Source organism: Pteropus medius, unplaced genomic scaffold (assembly GCF_902729225.1).
Source record: "Pteropus medius unplaced genomic scaffold, Ma_sr-lr_union100, whole genome shotgun sequence".
Taxonomy (NCBI): Eukaryota; Metazoa; Chordata; class Mammalia; order Chiroptera; family Pteropodidae; genus Pteropus; species Pteropus medius.
In genome coordinates, this window is record NW_024349803.1 from 24,969,798 (window position 1) to 24,979,557 (window position 9,760).

At 50.3% G+C, this 9,760-nt stretch overlaps 1 pseudogene; it reads right to left on the minus strand.

The window, feature by feature from the left end:
* Positions 1-2,357: 2,357 nt before the first annotated feature.
* Positions 2,358-2,476, minus strand: LOC120582460 (uncharacterized; annotated as a pseudogene).
* Between the last annotated feature and the right edge of the window lie 7,284 nt (positions 2,477-9,760).

Consider the following 9,760-nt stretch of genomic DNA (forward strand, 5'->3'; position numbering starts at 1 on the left):
AAAGAAGTGTAGATAGATGTGACATGAAAGAGGCATTACGAGTAGAATTTAAAGAAACTCGTCTGATTTCGTATTATCTTCTGTTCCATGAAAGGGATGTGAGAAGTGTCTACTGGTTTCGAGGAATAAGCAGCACAGTGAAAGCTTCAAGGCGACTTCTCTGAAGAGAAAAATGCTTTGTAAAAGATCCAAGCAATGGTCATTAACTCATTAATTCAATCTGCGTAATTAAATGATCTGTGTTTATTTTATTAGGTATTCAAATTTATTACTGGTTACTCATTTGTTTCTAAATGAGTCGCATTTATCGAGAGCGTCCCATGTGCCAGGCGCTGTGCTAGGTACATCCTGAGGTCAAAATGATCAGCAACAAAAAAATAGCCCCAGCCTCATAGAGCTTACGGTTTATTGAAAAATCACAGGAATTAATTGAAAAATAACACAAATAAGTGAAAAAACTGTAGCTGTGACTGGTCTTAGGACAGAGTGACGTTGGTACAGTGGAGGCGTGTGTGTGAGAGGGGCTTCACCCAATCAGAGTGGATAAAAATTGACGAAGTGAAAGGGGCAGAGGCAGATGAGTGAGGCAGGATTGGTTCTGGACGCGACCGCGGCACGTGCAAAGGCCCTGCGGCGAGGTGCCGCCCGGCTCCCGGCTGAGGGCCGTGAAGGGCTGTTGGGCCGCAACGCCAAAAGCCAAGGCTACCGTGGTAACGGATGAGTTTCAGGAGGTTAGCAACAGGGACGGTGAGGAGCAGAAAGAGATAAGGCGGGGGATCCCCGAGGGGAGTGGGAAAAGGCCCCGTGGGTGAAAGTGCTTCTTTGGCAAGGAGGCCCTCACCCCCGGGAGGCCGCTTTGCTCCGTCGCTGCCGGAAAGCGGGGCCTGGCGTTTCTCCTTCTCTCCTCCCGTGTCCCGCACCGTGAGAGACACCGTGCCTCCTGGTCATGTGTCCCCGTCCCCACCGGGAAGCTGAATGTGTGGGCGGAGGAGGATGTGGCCCCACCGGCTACAGCGCCCTCCTGGCAGTTTTCTGACACCAGACGCCGTGGTGTCGACCCCCACGAAGTGATGGGACCGTCTTCAGCCATATTTCTATGAAAAAGCGAGTGTTACGTTTCATCAACCAAATGACAGGTTTCCTAAGACAATATAACTTATTCACAAGCTGGTGACAGTCTATACTTTGACAGTGTCTTATTTCATTCTGTCCGGAGATTATAGTTTGCCAACAGCTGGAATCATCCCCGATCGACCCTCGGATTATTCTCGGGGTGCCGAACGCGGCCCTGCACACAGGCGGGACAAAAGGTGACAAGGAATCCATTTAGGAGAATAAATTAGACAGTGATCTTGGCGACGCAGACGTCTAAGTCATTTTACCTTGGGCGTTCACCTGTCTTCTGGACAAAAGAGGCGGCAGTACAATACTAGGACTTTGTTTGCCTTGAAATATACATTTACGGAAAAGACGAGCTCCTTTAATTGTCACACAGCTCCCAGAGTTGTCTTAAATACCAATGCCAGAAAATAATTCATGTACGGTCACTTATGATATCATAAAACATTCGTTCATCAGCTTCCCAGAAATGAACTCCTAAAAGACTCATACTGATAACAGGCTTATTTTCTCTTCTTCTTTCAAGATATTCTATTTATAAACATTAGGGGAAAATTCAACTGACTGAATCTAGGCAAACTAGAGTACTTAATATTATTTTTAAATTATTTTTTATTTTTTAGTATTTTTTTTTTTTTTTTAGTTTTGGTTGACCTCACAGATTGCAAGGACCTTGTCAGCTTGCAATCCCTTATTTTTTACGCCTACAGCACCTGGTCTTCCTAAGTGGACCTGCTTAGCTTCCGAGATCAGAAGAGATCGGGCTCGTTCAGGGAGGCGTGGCCGGAGAGCTTTTGGCTCCATTTTGGAAGAAGGTTTTACAGAGCCATGTAACCGAGGCCAGCATGCTGATCTAATTATAGAGACTAAGCTCAAAGTAAAAGGTGCATATATTTTATCTTAATACGAAGGACTTTGCTCTCAACGGGACCTCCTCTAACACTAATTGTTCCGTCTGGAATCGTACTGGAAATATCAGAAGCCACTCATTGTAATTTTTGTTAACATGGTGAATACTGAGCACCTCCTATGTCATAGCAAATACAGTGGACATATCTCATGTTCTAGTGGGACAGGACTGCTTACAAGGTTTTAAATTTCTAAGCTTTTCATTTTGGAATAATTTCAAACTTTATTGTTATTATTATTATTTTTTTTTTAGGCGGGGCAACCCTTGGTTGACCTCACAGACTGCAAGGGCCTTGTCAGCTTACGACCCCTTATTTTTTTATTTTTTAGCCCTACAGCACCTGGTCTTCCTAGGTGGTCTCCCATCCAGGGACTCACCAGGCCCGGCCCTGCTGAGCTTCCGAGTTCAGACGGGATCGGGTGCGTTCAGGGTGGCACGGCCGTGGACAGTATTTAACATTATTATTCCATATTCGTGTATTGATTCTTTTTGTTCTAAAATGTATTGCTGGCAAAATGCATTCGTCCCGTTAACAAGCGAACAAGAGCCAAGATCATTAGCTCCCTGCCTTGTCTGCCTCGCGCGTTCCCCAGAGCCTGGCCCTGAGCAGGGAGGAAGCCAACGGCCGGGAAGCGCAGCGCGGGGCCGAGGACGGAGACGCTGCACGTGCTGTCCGCGGAGGCGGCGGGACATGGGGACGTGGGCACTCCCGCGTGGCCGAGGATCCGCCCCCAGGCAGGCGAGGCAGGGCGCGCTCCATGCAGAAGGAGGTGGCTGCGCCCAGGGCCGAGGGGACGCAAGGAGGCGTCGGGGACGGCGGGACATTCGGCGGCCCGAACTCACTGATCCGGAGTTTGAGGACTTTTTTGGAAGAGAGTCACAGGGGAAAGTCCCCTGCGGCCGCGCTGCTCTCTCCTTCTGCGGTCTGGCCGAAGCGCGGGGTCCTTCTGCGCGGAGCGGCGGGCAGGTCCTGGTCGCCCCACGTGCTGCGCGGGCGGCGTTTCTGCTGAATTCGGTTCGTTCGCTGCTGCTTCTGAGCGTTTCGGGGGCGAGGGAAGGTTTCCGAGCGGGGCAAGGTCAAGGTGGCGATCGCACACCCCTGTCCGGGCGGCCGGGGCAGCTCTCGCGGGGCCGGGCTTCTGGCTGCAGCCGGCCGGACGCTTCGCCTGCAGGGCTCCAGCACTGCGGGTCACTCGGGCTTTGCTAGACGTAGCGCCGCGCTGCGCAGGACAAAATCAGACTCAGAGAGGGAGGCGGGTCACTCAGCTGTCCCCTCGGAGGCCAAGGGTCACTGCCGCCTGCTAATGAGCGCGCGGAAACCCCTGGGCAACCCGGACCCCCTTGACCCTAATTTCCGTGAGGGGTCCCCTCCAGCCGCCCTCGCGCAGGCGTCTCTAAGATACGACGTCCGAAAGCGAAGCCCCGATCGGCTCCCATCTTCTGCATCCCAGGCGCGCGGCTTCCTCCGTCTTCTGCATCCGATGAAATGAACACAAACCCGACACCCCTCGCCCTCCATAGCCAGCCAGCTGGCAGGCCGCGACGAGGCCGCAGGTGGCCCCCGCCCGCTGCCAGCCCAGCCCCAGCCGCGGTTCTCTGCCTCAGGGACGACTGTTAGAAGCTGTGGTTCCAGGCACGGCTCCTGGCAGCTCATCCACCGCACAGTCGTCAGAGGAATCTGAAAACATGCAGAATATTCGGAACGCAAAACCCAGCTTCTCGCGGCCTGAGGAGTCCGGGATAAGTCGGCTCCCGCCAGCTCTGCCAACTCAGGCCACTGTCCTCCCCCGGCTCCGGCTCGGTCCCTGTCAGCCCCCTGGTGACGGGCAGGCACTGAGCTCTGTCCCTCCTCCAGGTGTTTGCGGACCTTTCTCAGGTTTCAGTGCGGGAGGCAGTTTTCCAGGAGTATGTGGTCGCCTTGCCGGGTGGCGGCCCCTGTATGATTCTCTGTCACAGCGCCTGCCTCCTTCCCTCTCAGTGCCCACCACGACTCGTCATTGTTCCTTCGGCGGGGTGGGGGATTTGGTTGCTTTATTACATTCTCCTGCCTTGGTACATGTTTCTCCCCTCTACTATTTTTTTGCAGAGCCAAGCATAATGTACAGAACACGGTAAATAATCAATAAATGCTTCTTGAACGGTCTGGTGAATTATAAACGTAGATCTATTTAATGAGTCGTTGCAATATTTCTAACCTCAGTGTAAACAGAAAGATATATTTTAAAAAGGTAAATGACATATTTTTTTCATTTTCAACATACAAAATTTTTATTTTATATAAATGTTCATTTTTCTTACCTTACTTCATGAGAGCTAAAATGAAGTGTTCATGTAAATAATTCTCAGGTAACATGCTATAAAAAAACAATGACATGTATTACTAAGCTTTCAAAAACACAGGGTAAAATTCGAAATTAACATAATTAAAATGGTAACAGAAAGAAGCTATTCCCACAACCTACTCTGGAAACTACGGTCAGCTTCTAACTGCAGGACTAGGTACTTGCAGGACTAAGTCCTCTTCGCCTTAAGCACTGAGTTCGGAGAGCCTGGGCCAGCCAGCGCCCCTCGCAGGGTTTAATGTCTCTGAGTTTCTAGACTCTTCCTGGACCCTTCGTTTTACGTGTTCCCCAGGCGGCCGCACGGTGTACGTGGACGAGACGCTTCGTTCTCATTCTACAGATGGAGAAGCTGGAGCTCGGGATGGAGCGGGTCTGGCTTAAGGCCACCGGGGAGGGGCCGCCCGTCCAGTGGTCGCTCCACCACACAATGCTGTTCAGAGCGCATGCGCGGGAGTCAAAACTCAGCCGCCGAGGGGGCCCGACCGGCGAGTGGGGGGACCGCAGAGGCTTGGGGTGGGGAGGGGAGAGCTAGTCCACGCCAGGTGGGGGCGCGGGCGCGGGGCTGCCCCCCAAACGCCGGTTCGCTCGGCGTCTTCCTACTTCCAAACATCGGCAGCTACCTCGATCTTCACATAAAAAGGCGCGAAGGACATCTGATCTGCCTGTGGCTGGCTTTGCCCTTGGCCTGAGAACTTGCACCCTCTTCAATGCCAAAGAAATTGTTCTAAGATCTCAGGGAAGCATCGGGCCTCAGAGCTCGTGGAAACGAAGCCGACTGAATCTTACCGTATGGGCTGAAGCGGCGGCACCGTAGGAGAGGGTGTCGTAACTTTGTGTCCTATCTGCCAACCAACATCGCGCTCCTTGCTGAATACGTGGATTTCACAGCGCAGCCGGACGTGAGGATCGCATTTCATTTTGGTGCACGGTCAGGTGTGTGGACTCTCGTTCACCTGGCCGCAGAGAAAGTCATCGCAGTTTGGACCTCAGAATGGTCCCCGGGGCCTCCTGACGCCGGGCGTGCTCCTCTCCCGCCTGTCGACAGGCGTAGGTGGCGATTCTTCCAATTGTCTTTGGTGAGAACTGGTTGCTCAGGATACCTGGAGCTCGTCCCCGCACGTAAGAGTCTCTCTGGAAATTTTGAGGGTTGGTCTCCTGCAAGAATTTAAGTGATGAAAATAGTTCCCTGTGAGTTTGCAGGTCTCAACATAATGAAAATTTAGGATGACCACATTTCCACTTTTGAACAGATAAGGAAAATGATCTGATTTAGAAGGCCGGGAAAATATTCGATTATGCTTTGCTGTCGACAAAAATAGGCTGAAATTAATCTGCTCAAAGCCGGTTTGGGAGATTTCATAACTCCTGCATTTACGGTAATAAAAGTTGCCTGCACACACATTGTTACCGTTGTTACCGTCTGAAGCCCTAGGGAATGCGTGAGCATTGTTATGCGTAGACATCATTTAATGGACAGATTCTGTTGCTATGATGTTTACTTGACAAGCCGGAAACTCCATCTGCGCCTATGCAATGGATGGATATAGACGGCCTGGAGTTTGAATTACACTTACTTAGTTCCGACAGGCTCAATTACGAATTCTCCTACATTTTCAGTACCTCAAAATTATTACCTTTTAAATTGTCTAATTACTGCTTTCCTCCGGGCATGAGGCACTGCCTTAATCACTAATGCATGCTTTTTCAAAGTGCCATTGCAAAAAGTCAATATACTTCTGCGGGGGAAAAAAAAAATCATCATAATAAAAATTATTGAACTTATGAAACGCTTTTCATCTACAAAGTAATTTACAGACATTAATTAATCACTGTTCACGGAGAGGTCCCTACCCAATATAGCATTCACTTTCAGGAACAAGTGACAAATCTGCAAGGACACAGCCTAGCGTACTTCTGAGTCTTCGAGGGGCGCGTGAATCAACATTTCTTTTCTTTCCCACTGAGCTGCAACTCGCTACCTGTATTTAAAGAGTTGTCAGATTTGCTTCTGGCCTGATCTCACCCTGGACAAAATAGGCATCGTCTAAGGTATACCTGACCAGACTGTAAAGTACGCGTCTTTGAAAATAGGAAAAGAATTTAGGATTTCGGATGTTTTTCTGAAGAACTAATTTATTTCATATTACTTTTTAAATTTATTTCAAAAAGATATTATTTATCCACTGAAATCGGGAGGTTAGGTTCGCTTATTATTTTAGTCATGCTTATAAAAGAAAAATACTTATTTTCCTGAAGAAATAAAGGAAAACAAATCACCCCAACAGTTGGCTGTATAAACCAGCTCAGAAAGCAAAATATGGGTTTTAAGTATCATTTTCTCTGCCCAGGACTGTGTCTAGCATGTCAGGAACACGAATATTAAAAATAAAGGGGGAAGCAAATTTGCTTTTTTACAAAAATTTTGTTCTATAAAGACGTGAAAGAAAGTCCAATAGCTACTGATGTAATTTCATGAGAGAAAACAAATTTAATATGAAAAAACAGAAAGCAAATAATCTCCAAATTTTAAGATGATAAAAAAAAATTCAGGTTTTCATCTTCTTTGTTCATGGTTATCGTATAGCTCGAGACAACAGGTGGACCAGACTTCCCACACACGTGGCTGCGTCGAGGCACGTGAACAATGCCGAGGAACGCAAATGCTGGTGTCCACGGCACACAGAGTAAGACCTTGACAAAACGTCCTCAAGGAGCCTCAAAGTCAAACGTACCAATTCGATGGTAATGAGATAAAATAATAAAAAGTCTTAAAAAAAGCTAAACACTGGTAATTTTAAGACTTTTGACTTTCTCGGAAGGTACAAGTTTTAAATACGAATAATAATTGAATTGATTTATACAAAGTAACCTGCTCTCTGCCAAGTAAGAATATTTTAAAATCAAACAGAAACAGTGAACAGTCGAACTAGTCAACTCCGTTTCATCCAAGAATGGACATTTTTTACCACAAAACAAAAAAAGAGAAGAAAGCCATAATCTCCCACGTATTTCATCAATTATTCATGGTTACAATCTCACCACACTGTCTGACTGTTTCTCATGTTTTCACTGAACAGCGAGAACTTCGTCACAGCCTTGTACTTGGGCGCCGCTGGACGTGTGGGCTGTCCCTGTCCGTGGGCGTGGCGCCAGCCAGCACCCCTGAGGGCCCCTAGCTCTTTGGCAAGGCGGACTCGAGTCAGCCGAGGTCTCGGTAGCATCAGGCCCGACTGAGGAGGCTCAGCACCATCACTGAGGCTGCTGAAAGTGTGGAGGGAAAGTTGGAAAGCCGGCAGCGTGCGTGTGGGCCGTGAATTGTAAACACTGTTTTGCACCGAGAGTAGGTCCCCTCTGCAGCTCGATGTGGCCTCGCAGGCCTCGAAGCGGGGTCGGGGGTGCTGGAAGCCCAGTGTTCTGTTTACGGACGAGTAACCGAGGAGGACGTTTCACGAATTCCATTGCAAAAGTAATGGAATTAGAAATGAACTACTTAAAATCCTCAAAACGAGGTCTAGGATGGTCGTTTGTGTCCACTGGGCTGGGCCACTGGGGGGTCCCAGATGGCCCGTGACACGACATGTGGGGTGTGTCTCCGGGTGTTCCGGGGAGGGGTGGGGTGGACATTTGAAAAGGCTGGCCGAGGGACGCAGGTGGACCGCGGCCAAGTCACCGAGGCCTGGACGAAGTAAAGGTCCCCTGTGGGAACGGGTCCTCTCGCCCCGCCTCCCGTCCCCGCTGGCGACCCCAGGCTTCTCCGGGCTCACCCGGGGTCACGTGGTCCGCCCCGGGCCCGAACTCTTCCCGGCTCTCCCGGCTCCGGGAGTTTAACCTCCGGAACTGCAGGTCCAGGCCTCTTAACCACTCTCTCACGTGCTGCATGGCGCATTCTAGAGAGATCTCCGTGGAATCGAATATTTGGTTCCACAGCAAATACAGGAATAATTATGGCCCGTGGGGAGTGTGTGCAACTCCGCATCCCACGATGGCGTACAGACCGATGATGCGGAAAGGCTGAGAAACAGCAGATTCTCTGATGGGAGGAAGCGATTCTGTCACTGCGTTTGCACTCAGAATGGATTCCGGGTCATCTCACGGTCGCATGTGCCGTTAAAGAGAGCAGGCACGCCCCCTGAAAGCTGGGGCATGGTTAGAGAAGGGACACTGGCCTGGACGGGCGACAGTGAATCAGAGGAGAGAGACAACGCAGCTGAATTTGAGGTCAGCATTACCCAGACGCCTATAGCGTTCTATAAAGCGTCCTATGTCCCTTTGTCACGTGTCCTAACGCTTATCCCTTTTCCTTCCCCACCTGTTTCCAGGTGCGATACCATTTTCCTTCTCTCCTCTAAGAAGAATGGAAAAGAGTTTATGACAGCCACGTGCTCGGTCGACAGAAGGATCGCTAGGAATCGTCCCTAAATGCCAGGGTCGCGTGGCCCTGGCACGGAACCCTCTCCCCAGACGGACCGCTGGAGCCGCCACAGGCCCTAATCCTCAGCGCTGTTTGGTGTCAGGAGTGGAGGGGCCGTGTCTTCCTTGCCGTGGTCTTGGGTTTTGACGTAAGCACAGGCCAAATCTGGTTTTTTAGGGACGTTTAGGGACGTCTAGTAACGTTCGTTAGGTTGGTTCGCAGCGATAGCTGTCTGTCCACATTTCACAGTGTCCTGTGAACCGTGCTAAAGACTAGTGTCCTCTGACCCTGACGACAGCGATGTGGGGTGTCACCAGATGTGTCCGAGGTCTCACAGAGAGTAGAGATTCAAGTCGACCGAGAGCCAACGCCCGTGCGGTTGAACGTTCGTGCCGAATCGTATTCGGAAAGCTTTATGCGGATTGATGGAAATGTAAAGGCTCAGTTGGATATTGACCTTCTAGTCTTTGGATCCTCAAGTGGCTGTGAATTGAAGTTCTGACGGGAGCTGGCTCGGCTTTTGGGCTCACCCACGAACGGCTGCAGAGCTGACTCCCCACACAGTGGAAACGAGAGTCCCACAGTCCCGTTAACCCTCAGCCTCCGCTCGGGCAGGACACGGGTCCCACCTCTCGCCAGGCTGAGCAGATCCGAGGGCCACGCACCAGCCTGGTGTCGGGTCCATGCGGTGTGTTTCGCACCGGCAGCTGGGCGCTGTTAGCGGAGGCGCGAACGACGCCCCGCATTGCTTATCTGCTTCGCTCCACGACACAGTCGGGTCTCACCTTGAGAGGGACTGAGGCCCCTCTGTGTGTCTCCCGTGCTGGACACACTCTTCCAGAACGAGGAACAGCTGTCCCTCTGCCGCTGACCTAGCCGGGCATCGAAACAGCTCTAGATACTATAGGAATTAAAAAAAAAACAAATCCCGTTTTGAGGATTGTGTGATATAAGGAGAGAGCGAATATCTTCAACACA